Consider the following 12,915-nt stretch of genomic DNA (forward strand, 5'->3'; position numbering starts at 1 on the left):
CACCAGATGGTCTAAATTTCCGGAGCCCTCCACTACGCCGTTCCTCACAATCATATCGAGGTTTTGGGATGGTAAACCCCAAATACTATTATTATTATATGTTGTTGTTCAAATGGCAGCGGAAGTGAGCTTGGAGAGCTCAGCACATAACCTGATAATAGACTTTAAAAACACACTGAATTTTTAACACGAAAGTGTTCTATGCCGGGGTCCACCAAGACTTCAGTGACGTATTTCCGTCACGGAAATGACGTCGAAGAAATTTACACGATCAAATTACAAAGAAAAAAAGTTCCGTATGCGGGCATCGAACCCACGACCGCTCGGTCCGCAACAACAGATGCCGGGCACACTATCCACTGCTCGGACTCCAGAAGCTTTACAAACGCGCCTTTTATATCTACCACTCTACCGGTCGGCGGGGTGGTGTTCCCCTCTGGGAGCAGTAAAGTAAAGTAATTCGTCATTACTGTGGCCTCCGCGATTAACAGTTGCAACACGTCCGTCCCATTCGGCGCGTTTTCAACAGAAGTTGAATTTTGTGAATGCTTAACACACCGCGAGGTGGCGATCTTAGCCCAAACGTCGTAAAAGCGTCGGCTTCGCTCATAGCATCACGCTAATCCAAACCAAAAAAATCACAGCATATCCACGTGGTGAATGATGATGAGTGGGGCGTGTGGTAGCCTCGATGCTCACCGGAGTCGAAGACTACCGCGGGTTCAGGCTTAGCGAGCCACACAGGGCCGCGTCTAACGTCGCCGGCGCCTTACGTCTTGGGCACCGCTCCGCGCGCGCTCAGCTAGCAAAGGCGTGAGCGCGCGCGGCATAAACACAGTGTCGAGATACACAAACTCAAACACTTTATTTGCCTTCTGCGGCACCCAACCCAAACAGTACACGTCCGCTCCCGGGGCACGGGGAAGCAAGAGGGCTCCCACGCGGACGATACACCAAGGGGGCCGTGAGCACGTCTCAGCTGGCAATGGCGAGCTTTGACACGCCGCTCGGGAAAAAGGTCCCTCGCGGCTATGCTGCACTCTCTCGCGATGACAACTGGGCCTGGTCGCGAGAGTTAGGGCAATCTCCGTAGCCTGGGCCTCCGGCAAGTGTGCGGCTCGGCGTGGTACGACCGCGCACGAGCACTAGCACCGCTCTTTGGCTTAGCGTACGAACCGGAGCTAACACAGAGGTAAACACGCCTGCAAGGATGCCGAGGCAACCAGGCAGGCAACAGCCCAGCGATTCCCAAAGGGGACGTTGGACCGGAAGGAAATGCGTGCTTACCCAGCGGCGTCCGAGGAGAGAGAGAGAGTTCGTCCCGGCGTGGCGTGTATCCGAAACATATCCCCTAGGATGGCTCGGGCCCATACTGCGCCGCTATTGGCTGGAGATGGTCACGTGACCTACGTGCGCTTCCGGTATTTTTTTTTTTTTGTTTGTTTTCAATCAACATGGCGGCGTCCCACGTTCGCGTTTTGTTTGCGCTGAAGCCGTGCCCGCCGTGGAGATGACGCTGAAATGTTTGAGCCTTCTGCTGACAAACGTCCATACGCCGATCGTTTTACGATGGATGAAGTGGTAATCAACATTAATCCGGGAGCGTGTACACGGCGTCGCCCCCTTTGGCGTGCTTTATAACGCGATCGTGTGGGTATTTCTCGTGGGGTTGTCCCTCATGTGCTACTGGACCTACTGGATACCTACGCATGTGGGTATTGATGACAATGAAGACGCCGATCACCTAGCTTCAAGTTGTGCCCACAACGAATGTGACTGCCGAGAAATTTTCATGCCTGTTTGACAACGCTCGTCTGTTCATCGCTGACATCTTCTGAAGCAGCACCCTGACCAGCGTGTAGCAAGCGGATTGTTCCCTCCCCGTATTCGTGGTCGTGGATTGCCTCGTCGTGACAGAGCCCTCTTATATAAGTTGGCTCTGTATGAGTGCGTGGGATATTATTCCGTCAAGAACGTGTAGACAGTCCGTCATGTGGGTCATGTGAGACACTAAGCAGAATTTTTAGTGTCCCGCATTCGTTATGCAGCGAGCACGTGCTAATTTGTGTTTACGTCTGTGTTATTTGTTTGTTTTCTCCTCTTTCTTTCCCCCCTATCTTCATTTCCTCTGTTCCCCCTGCCCGTTCAAGGAGCAGGCAGGCATTGTGCCCCTTTAGGTGGCAGTTGTCAGCCTGTACCCTCTCTGTTTCCTCTGTGCCTTCGTGTTCTCTATGTATTAAAACCTAATAATAATAACAATAACAATTGACACGACGCAAGAAACCCTATTACTTAATTTTGCTGGCGTATGAGTGCATTCTTATTCAGCTAAGGTGAAAAAAAAAGAGAGAAAGAAAAGACAGGAGGCACTTTGTGGATATTTGTTCATTCTTCACAACACAGCTCGATGCCATTAAAATTTAGCGCACGCAAATGTAAAAAAAAAAAAAAACATGCTTCGGGAATTGCGTTTTCTAAATGATAAACTTCTAAGCTTCTGGTAAGTGTAGTACCTCATTTTGAAAAAGGCAGGGAGCAAAGCATACTCTTTTATGTGAACTAATGTAATTTTAATGGGTGCTCTGCTGCATTGAACTACTACTTCAACATGTAATGGGACATGTTATGTACATGTCAGCATGCAATGCATCCATCACAGTGAATTGGACATGCAGAACCAAGTAGTAATGCCAATTGATTGCCCATCAGGGCCCAAATATCGAACCGAAACAGGACATACATTGAAATGAAGGACGGTTAACAAACTTAACGACATGATCAGAAAAAAAAGAGCACGAACAAAGAAAGCAGAAGTCGATTCAAGAAATGATGTACTTGGAGAATATATACCTATATTTTGCAAACTCTCAACGTGGTACATTATAGTAGGAACAGTTTACTGTAAGAAATATGCAAAGACAACATATACAGCACCCCTAGAACTACCCCCCACCCCTGATCCTCCAGTAATTGGATGCACATACCACTTGAATATGAAAGTAACAGAAATACGACATATGTCGTGAAATTGGAGCACAGACTCTTCTTTATTAATGTGATGTTCAAGGTTCACTAATGACATTAAAATAGCAAGCAAAATCCCATTCCCATCCTTAAAAAGTGTTTGTTTTCCCTTTCCGCTTGTCTAACAGAACAGTGCACTGTTTATTCTGATGTATACATCATTACCTGCCCAACAGCACATATATTTCTTAACGAGAAACCAAATGCCAGCTGGAACCTCTTCAACTTGTAAACCATGCTGCTATTTTTCTGTATATTATCATTTTACACTGACTGCGACTTGCATTCAATTGTATATTGTGGTCTAGTTTTTTATCAGGCTTGCTTATCACATCAGTAAGTAGATTGCTAGTACAATACATTGTTTGCTAAGGCTCAATACTTCGTTAACGATTTGCTGTTTTATTAGCAAAAGTATAATATATAGCAGGTTCTTGATGCAAGCAAAAGTATCTGTGAAAGTGCTTCAATGAACTATTACCGACTCTTCATTCTAAAAAGACAGGGGTGCAACACAGACACAAGAAAGAAGTCAGGACACCACAAATGCCGTTTGTGCTTTGTGGTGTCCTGACTCCTTTCTTGTGTCCGTGTTTGCACGCCCTGTCTTTTTAGAATGAATACGTACCAACTAGCTCAGCTCTCTGTTATTCTAAATACCGACTCTTGTTACAAAATAGGTGTGTGTTTTCAAAGTAGGTTACAAGTTATATTGGACGCTATAGTACTTTTTCTGGGAAAAACGCGTGACAAATTTTGAATGAAATGGACAAGGATGGTAGCAGGTCAAGTAAGCTCTTAATTGAATAAATTATAAGACATTTGGCATTATTTGGCACTAGTGATTTAATAGACATATATATGAACGGGGGTTTGAAACAGGGCCGTAACTAAGGAGAAGTTGAGGGGGTTCTGACACCCCCCAAAATTTTTTCGTGCTTTAACTTTTCGTGTGACACTAAAATAGTTCCATGCCTTCACAGCGACCACCAGTTGCCGCAGTTAGCCGTTCTACACACGATACACCCTTCGAAAAAAATTCCTGCGTACGGTTCTGGTTTGAATATGCATTACTCATGTTACGCTTCCTAAAAGGGCCCCTTGTGTTTTTTGACAGGCGTGAAATACAGATTAAGAATGCTTCCAGATTTGATGCTTTTATGTTACTTATAATTAATTGGATGACATTCATTCAGGAAGAGACAAATCGGCATGAGCACTACAATAAGAGAGAGCTGAGCTAGTTCGCATTCATGTTAAAAGGGCATGCAAACACGGGCACGAGAGAGATATCAAGACACCACAAACGCCGACTAACAACTGAAAGGACACATAGCGGCGGAAAAGAAAGTAAACATAAAAACTTGCCTGCGCAGGCCCAGGCAAGAGGTGATACCTATCGATAACTGTTCAGGATTTTTATTTCTGCTTTATGCAATTTAATGATGCATGCATCTATCTTGACATTGTCGAGAGTGTAAATGCACGACAAAATTCGATGAATGCGCAGTTTTCTACAGCACAGGAATGAAGCAACACGTCTGATAGTTCAGCATGGCGTGTAATAATAATGGTAGTGCACGCGTGAGCCAGCCGTCAGTTAACGCGCATAAAGAAATTAAATGCCTGAACGGTTATCTCTCACGTGTACCACCACGTGTGCGGACTGATAGGTATCACATCTTGCCTGGGCATGCGTAGATAAGTTTCGTGTCTAGGTACTTTCTTTTCGGCCACTGTGTGCCTTTTCAGTTGTTAGGCGGTGATTGCAATGTCTTCTCTCGTGTGTCTATGTTTGCACGTCACGTCTTTCAACTAGAGCACTACCTTGTGGTAGAGGTTCTAATCTGCGCATCTTCAGTTCGATTCAAGCACTTTGTTATATCTGCATTAGTTCATTGCCAAAATACTGTTAAAGTCCTTTTTTCTCATGACATATGGAAGCATCTCTTATGAAACATTTGCAGAGAATTACAAGGAATCCACGACTTTCTACCTTTCTTGGGAGCCCTTACCATGTGAAATGTAAAGCATTATACTAAGCATATTTTAATAAAGGAACAAAGCTCTCATAAGCCTCATTTGTATTATGTACTGCTAGATTCACATACAGAATGAATTTACTCAAGGAATCTTGTAACTAAGTTGTCCCATGTCTCATTTTAGATTGGGCCACAGACACTACTTACTTTTCAGTGACTCCAAGGTCAGATAGTGTATTTCAATTGCAGACCCATGTACTGTGTCCTTTCGTAAACCCTGTGCTCTAATTACAAAAGTATATCTCCTGTGGTTGCTAAATAGCTATGACATTTTCATGGGTGGGACCAGTCCATCTGGTAGTTAGTATCCTGGCTGTGAATAATGGTGGGTGTTGGGGGAAGCAACATAAATGAGTCACAAAACAAATTAGTCCTTGAAGAAGTTTATTTGCTGTAAGCGCACGACAACTGCATTTATTCTAGTAGAGTGTGTGTGATCTCATCATTTATTGCAATAGTGGGAACAATGTCAGAAAATACTCGGGGGCCTTGGGGTCACATCACTGTATGTTCTGCAATATGGTGTTGAATGGAGTTTCCAGTGCAGTCTTCTGGCTCTCTGCTGAAAGTAAAAATAGGAGCAAGACAAGGCAATTAAAAAAAAACTGCGTACAGCAGACTGCAGGGTCGTTCTATGCTTTCCCAGTACCAAAAACTTTCTAAGGTCTTCCTCTTCAAACATTTTTACACAAAAGCAAAATTATTAGGTCGTGAGAGCAATTGTTGAGCACTGTAAATAGACGGGATTATGGTGGCCGGCAATGCTTATTCAACCTGTACACATCCCAGTGACGGCAACAGCTCCACCATCGGCGACGTGTGCGGCTTTAGTTATAGCGGACATGACTACTTTTTTGAGTCGGCGACAGAGAGAGCACTCATTATGGACACCTGAGCTCCAGTATCGACTAATGCCGTGAAAGAAATACTGACAACATGCACTTCTATTAGGTTCTTGTTCGTAGGGAGTGTCAACAGAGGATTGGGATCAGTCGAAAATGATGCAGCACTACCTCTAGGAGCTGCATGATCTCGTTTTCCGTCCGAGATGATACTTAGTTGGTCAGCATGGAATAGCGGCGTGGTTGGGGTGACGGTGAACGAGCAGTAGGGCGGCTGTTAGCAAAGTACGTACGGCTGGGCAAACACCAACGAGGGTCTGCATATGTATTAAATTGAGTTAATGGTGATGAGCAAGTAAATTGCAGCAATAATGTTCATACCTACCCGTCATTTGTGCTACAACTTTGCCCATTGTGACGACCTTGAGCAGCAAAGACATGAACACAGTGCTTGCCGCCATCTCATGCAACCTGGAAGGTTGTATGAGAGTTTGTTGTACTGACCCAGACCGCAACACTGGGAAGGGGGAGGTGGAAGCTGAAGTTGCTATGTATCATGAGTAAGCAGTGTAGAAATTTGGGCTAGTTGGTGAGCGTTCATCTTGGTTGAATTGACTGTTGGGGCAGGAGACTAAGAAGGAAGTGACACAAACAAGCACAGACTTACAAGTTTTTGTGTGACTCCAGTCTTTTATGTGAGGACTGACTGTATTAACTACAGTAAGAAGTATGCACATGTGATTAAAACATGGTGTTCGAGTTCGGTAATTTTAGAAAAAATTTGATTTTGATTGCTATTTCTTCTGACTTCTAATGGATTTATGCAGGTCACTGAAGTTTTAATATCATACAATAGACAGAATTTATAAACAATGTCAGCCCACTGCAGTGGGCGGCGGGATTTTGCTGGGATAGCACGGTGAAATACAATACAAATACTTTTCAGCAAAAGTGCAAGTTAAGAAAACCTGTTTAAATAAAATGCGAACCTTTCATTTCTAGCAAATTTCATGTTGCTCATTGTTTGAATTTACAATATACCAATTATTTATTAACTGCAAAAGAACCAAAAGCCTAACGAGTCTGGCCATAAAGTGCGACAGCATGTACTTCTCCACTTAACTCGAATGCCTAGGCTGCATTGAAAGCACAGGCGTCATCACAAGGCTGGTTCTTTCTGATAGTAAACAGTATATGAGTGGAAAACTTATGAATCTTGAAGCATCAGGGAAAGCCTTACTGATTAGCAAATGAGATGTGTATCACAAGGAAATGTCGGGCAGCCTGATGTCATGGATATATAGAAATCTAGGGCTGTCAGCAGAAAGTTGAGACGCTGTAGGTTAATTTCACCTTTTGGGACATCATAGACAAGTATACATGCATGTGTGCATACATTTATTTTGTTAAACATGGTAAACTACTCGTGTTTAGCGACAAAATGTATGTTAGAAATGCGTGACTGGCAACTGCTCCGAAAGGCTGCTTTCCTGCTCGAAAGTGAAGTTTTAGTTGCTCCAGAAGCTGCGGAAAATTGGTTACAATTAATCACATCCCAAAGTACACATTAGACCACGCCATTTGAAAGGACCTCGTGCTGGGCATGTCCCTGTTGGTAATTTCATTTTTAATGACAAGCAATAAAAAGAATTATATTATACTGCAGATCCTGCCTAATCTTTTTGAAATTTTAGTCCCTAGCCTACTGAAATCCAGAGTTATAATGGTTGACATAGATAGTAGGAATAGATCAACAGAACTAGGAGCAGATAAGAAACAGTGCTTTCCAACAGTACAGAAGTGGCAAACGTGGGCCTTTCATCCAATGAAGGTCAGCGAATATCGGCACAAAACATGTTCATTCGCAGCAGTACCCATATTTCAAAGGATCTGCCTGCCGAGGTGTCTCAATGCCGAATTAGTTGGTTTTTCTTGAGTGCATTCGATTGTTCCCGTTAATAGTTTTCGCGGCATTCCTTACACTTGTCATACACCTTTGATATGCGGTAATTCTTTTTTGTTTGTTTTAAGTAGCTGTGTTTTTTTACTCCTTACTTGTCATACGCGACGACATTAAGATGCTGTGTATGTGATTTTTTCAGATACAATCTCGTACTGCTTGCTGTGATTTCTCCTCTCATATCTCTTTTTCTTGTTTCTGATCAACTAGGTGTGTAATAGTATTCTTTGCTTGCTTTTGATAAACTAGCTATGCCATTTAACATTTACTTTGTCGTGTGCAGTGCCGAGTGCTGTCACATGCAGCAGTAAGGTTCCGTACACGACAATTTCTCTTATGTATTCTCATGTTGTTTCATTTATTCTTGCATCGTTTTATATTCACTCCTGCCCAAGACCGACAGTATGTACGAGATAACTAAAACAAACAAACAAATAAATCAATAAATAAATCAGATTTTCAGGTTCAAATCTGTGCTTACCAAGCTGTATTGTATGCCTAGTGCTACCTCCAAGGCAAGACTGATGTTCAAAAACATTTTCTTGGGGGAGTTGATGCTTGCTGAACAACATGATACCACGCAGAAAATTACTAGAACGATTAAGACTAACTCTAAGCTGCAGACAGACCATAAAGAAAGCTACATCGGGTGGACCATGCATTTGCATCAACCGGACGAGGGAACACACTATTTAAGAAAAGGGTAAGAGCACATGTCTTTCTGTGAATGGTGTTCTGGTGCAATTTTATGGCATCTCTTCAAGGTATTAGAACACACAGTTTGTTCCAAAATTTAACACCGCTTCACGTATTGTTGGTGTTCTAATCCTGCTTCAAGTAAAAGATCTTCAGCCTTGTCGTCTAACATAGTATTTTAAATAGGGTCCCGGAAGTGTCCTTTCAATGTGGTCATGACATTATGTCTTGGATAACATGCACTGTGAAGTACTCTTCTCTCACAGTCATTTCTTTCAAAACATGTCACAGTCTAGGAAAGCTTCCTGCAGTTAATGCTTGTTTGTGGGCTAGTTGGTTTTGAAGCACAGCGAAATGATAAACGTCGTGAAATGGCACAGACAGAAGGAGACAGACGTGTGCACTGACTCGCAAATTATTTCATTTTCAGAAGTGCATGAAATATAGAGCGTTTCTTTTTTTTTATGAGTGCACATGTCTGTCTCCTTTTGTCTTTTCATACTGTCTGTCATTTCACTATGCTTCCTCGCAGTTCTTTTTTTCATGCAAAACATATTTGCAGTTCATTTCTCATATCTGTATCAGCAGCACTCATGTGTAATATGTTCAGTGACAGTAATAAAAGGAATGTGTACAATATTTCTAATAACTGTGTCTGCAAATATCATGCGTGTCTGTGCTGTCCAATTATGTTTTTGAATTCAATAACCAACTTTTGTTTCACAATAATACACTTTTTTTTTTCTCAATATTCATGTTGCATGGGCAACAGTGTACACTACTACTTGCACTGCATGTCTGATTCAACATGACAGAGATATGCATTGAAGCTGGCATGTACCGTTTACTGCTTCTTATTTCAATTTTTCAAAACAGCACAAAACGTTTTTGGACGTTAGTTTAACCATCAGTCTATGAGAAAAACTGCGCTCCCTACTTTTAATGTGATAGAGTGATCAAAGGCTTTGAAATTTTACGGATTGGCGAAGAGATAATCGGACAGGCTAAGTTACTATTTTCGAAAGACGATTTATCTTCACCGTGTATTTTTTACTGCTAAATGTTGACAGCATCCCACTAGTCTGTGTTAAAAAAAAGGGGAGGGGGGGAGCACCCGCTATGCGCATTTGCGCTTGTATCTGGAGAACGCCAAGGCTCCAACCGCTACTATGCGTTTCATAAGCAGTGGTACTATACAGCGCGAAAGCTGGAAGGCGGTGCATCGCGTCATAAGAAAAAGATGACAAAGGACTCTTGGGTGAACGTGCGGTATAGCAAGAAGCAGCACCCCGTCACAAAAGACTGCAACTTTGAAACACATGTAGATTACGCGCGGACCGCAGCGTAAATACCACAGGTAAGACAACTACTTACCTTAAAACAGCTAACATCCGAAGGCGTACAAGCAAGTGCCGCGTCTTCCACGCCCGCCGACAGCGGACATAAACGCCGCCGTCCCAAAAGCCCAAACATATCGGCGTCATCTCTACAGCGGGCGCGGCTTCGCTTATGGACGCCGCCATGTTGGCGTAAAACAAACAAAAAACAAAAAAAAATCCCGGAAATGCGTGAAGGTCACGTGGCCACCTCCGGCCAATAGCGGCGCAGTATGGGCCCCAGCCATCCTAGGGGATATGTTTCGGATACACGCGCGGCGGCGCCTTGTTCCTTGTTCGCATGGCGTTGGTTGTAGGTGGAGGTGTGCTGTGCAGGGGGGCGACAAGCTTCTAATTCAAGTTGAAATAGAAGGTGAGTAAATTTCAGCAGTCTCTCTATTTGCCCCTGTTCCCTCTATGCAATATGGGATTCGATGACGAGGTTCACTGAGACGAAAATCGCGGATGCTGCGTACGTAGTGCATGTGTAGTCCTAACTCTTTTCAATGTGTGTGATTGCACATGCCGTAGTTTTCCCATGTTACCAGCGAAAACCGGGCATATGTCAAACGTTCTTCTGTACGGTGTTCGAGCATCGCTTCAATTCGCCTTAATTTTTCATGAACGATCCACGGTTTTTTGTGAAAACTATTCGCGATATGACATAAACTGAACGGACTGCCACCTGAGGTGTTGCCCCCTGCATGGTCCGAAAGACAGTTGCCGAGCCGCTGACGCAGTCTGTAGCTGCTACATCTCGGTAAATGCAAGGTTCCACTTAGTATGCAGTATGACCGTACTTTGTATCAAGCAGCGTCGAGCTTCGTATACTATGCCCTTTAACACGTAGCAGCGAGTGGCGTGTGGTCGGCGTGCGCGGCTATTTCTCGTTCGCTTCTGGAGGAGCGCCTCGCGTTGCCACATTGCCATGCTGAATTCTTACTGGGTTTTATTACTTTTAATCACAATTTTCCACCATGAAGGCATAGATTTTGTCAGTCCGCACAAGTACTGCGTAGAATGTATAATGAATATTTCAAGTGATGAAATAATGCTGTTTTATCACTGCAAGGTTATCTTTCTGTTGGCACCACAACCTCTGAATATAATAAAGACTTCTTTCCAAGCTTTTAAACATGTGTAACATTTCTTTGATAAACTTAATAATTTATTTATTGCTTTTTTTTATTACAGATCAGCTATTTCTCCCTAGAAGATGGCAGCAGTGCTAAAGATGCCATGCACAGAGAGCTCCAGCACATTGTATCTAAAATGGTCGTACAGAAGTACAGCTGGGTTTCTGAGAACAAATTAGCATTTAAAAGCCTGGCAAATGTGCTGCTGTTTCTCCTTGGTAAGTGTCAATAAAAAACAAATTCTAGTTTTCTCTCCTGCTCTGCAGGGCATCCTCATTATGAGGTTCATTATTATGTAACTTCTCCATGTTGTGATATTTCGGTCGTAGTTTAGAAGATGCTTCACCACGACCAGTATATTTGCACATACTGCTTTACTGATGTTTGTTTGGAAACTTGTCCAACTGATAAAAATTTTTCAGAGTTTATATATGCTGCCTTCATGAATACTGCCAACTTGTGCCATCAGGAGCAAGAATCAGCATTGAAACAAACAGTTTCACTACTACCAAGATGCTTCTCCAGTGCAGTGTTCGATCATCTTATTTTCTGTTTTATTGGAGTTCCTATTTTTAGGAGCCGAGAACCAGAGCACATACCAATTTCTTTGTTTAACAGTCAGCAGCACTGCTAAGCAGCAGGACTCAACAGAAGCTCCCCGGCAACTACAACATTATGGTACATCGACTATCCCAGCAACGTTCATAAATCTCAAAGGACATACGTACAGGAAGAAAACAAGGACATAATAGAGTGCTCGTGCGCCAATGCTCCTTCCATAGTGCTATCAGCAAAAAAAGTATGATCTTTTATAATTTGAAAGAATATATGTTGTTCTGGAAGAGGGTGCCAGAATAGAAGATTAAGTGGGACATTTTTTGTTGTATTTCTTCATCTTTTGTTTCATATTGATGGGGTTCTCACAAAACTACGCAAGCTACTCCATTAATAAACTTGTAGTTGAAAGTGAAAAAAAAAATATGTATTATGCTGTCCAATTAACTCTTCCTGTCCGTGCATGTGTTCTGATCTTCATAATCATGCATAACCGATTAGCCTTCCAACAAATGTTCCCGCTATGTGTTGAAAATTGTTGAAAGCCTGAGAAATGACTTTTTAAAGAGAAGCTCATGATTTTTTGTCTCCTTGTATTTCACAGGTGCCAGACGTACCCTGTTCAACACAACTGACGCAGCTGTTTCGGACATAACAAAAAGGTGGCTCATGTTCGCTGTGGATCAAGAAGGTGCACTTATGCAAAGACAGCGTGCCACCTTGATGAAAGACTCCAACAGAAGCCCAAGCAACACTTTATAATCGCAAGAGTTCAGGAAGGAATATAAAAATGGCGTATTGCCTTGTATATATTCAGTGTAAAATAAACCTGAAGCACCACAAATATTTGCCTTGTGACTTGTTTGGGGGGTGGGGGGGGGGTACAGACAAAAATGTAGAAAAAAGTAGCCGGGCATCAAATTTTATCCAAGACAAAAAACTACAAAAAATGTGCCAGAAATTACATTGGCCAAAATGCTTGGCCTCCATATCTAGAACATGCTTGGTTATTGCATGGTGTTCCACTACAGTGCCAACCATGGCAAGAGGTGTTTCCAATGATTTGCCAAGAACGGCCTTCCTTTGCTTGGCCAATGGTAGGCTTGTTACAACTGCCAAGCTCATATTTTGCTTGGCCTCCAATAACTTTCCATTCATGGACAGCTTGGCCACTGATGATTTACCATGCTTGGGCCAAGCAAATTTTGCTGGTAGGGAGCTCGTACACGAAGCGGGTTTTTCTGTGTCTGTAAGCCCACGGCGCGAAAACTATCTCGTTCCGGC

The 12,915-nt window shown here is 43.0% G+C and overlaps 1 long non-coding RNA gene across 1 annotated transcript; it reads left to right on the forward strand.

Moving 5' to 3' along the window:
• Nucleotides 1-10,219: 10,219 nt before the first annotated feature.
• Nucleotides 10,220-12,465, forward strand: LOC119377678 (uncharacterized). Its single transcript, XR_005180851.2, has 3 exons — nucleotides 10,220-10,313; nucleotides 11,135-11,294; nucleotides 12,236-12,465. It is a non-coding gene; the product is annotated as an uncharacterized LOC119377678 (long non-coding RNA).
• Nucleotides 12,466-12,915: the final 450 nt, after the last annotated feature.

This window comes from Rhipicephalus sanguineus, unplaced genomic scaffold, assembly GCF_013339695.2.
Source record: "Rhipicephalus sanguineus isolate Rsan-2018 unplaced genomic scaffold, BIME_Rsan_1.4 Seq54, whole genome shotgun sequence".
Classification (NCBI taxonomy): Eukaryota; Metazoa; Arthropoda; class Arachnida; order Ixodida; family Ixodidae; genus Rhipicephalus; species Rhipicephalus sanguineus.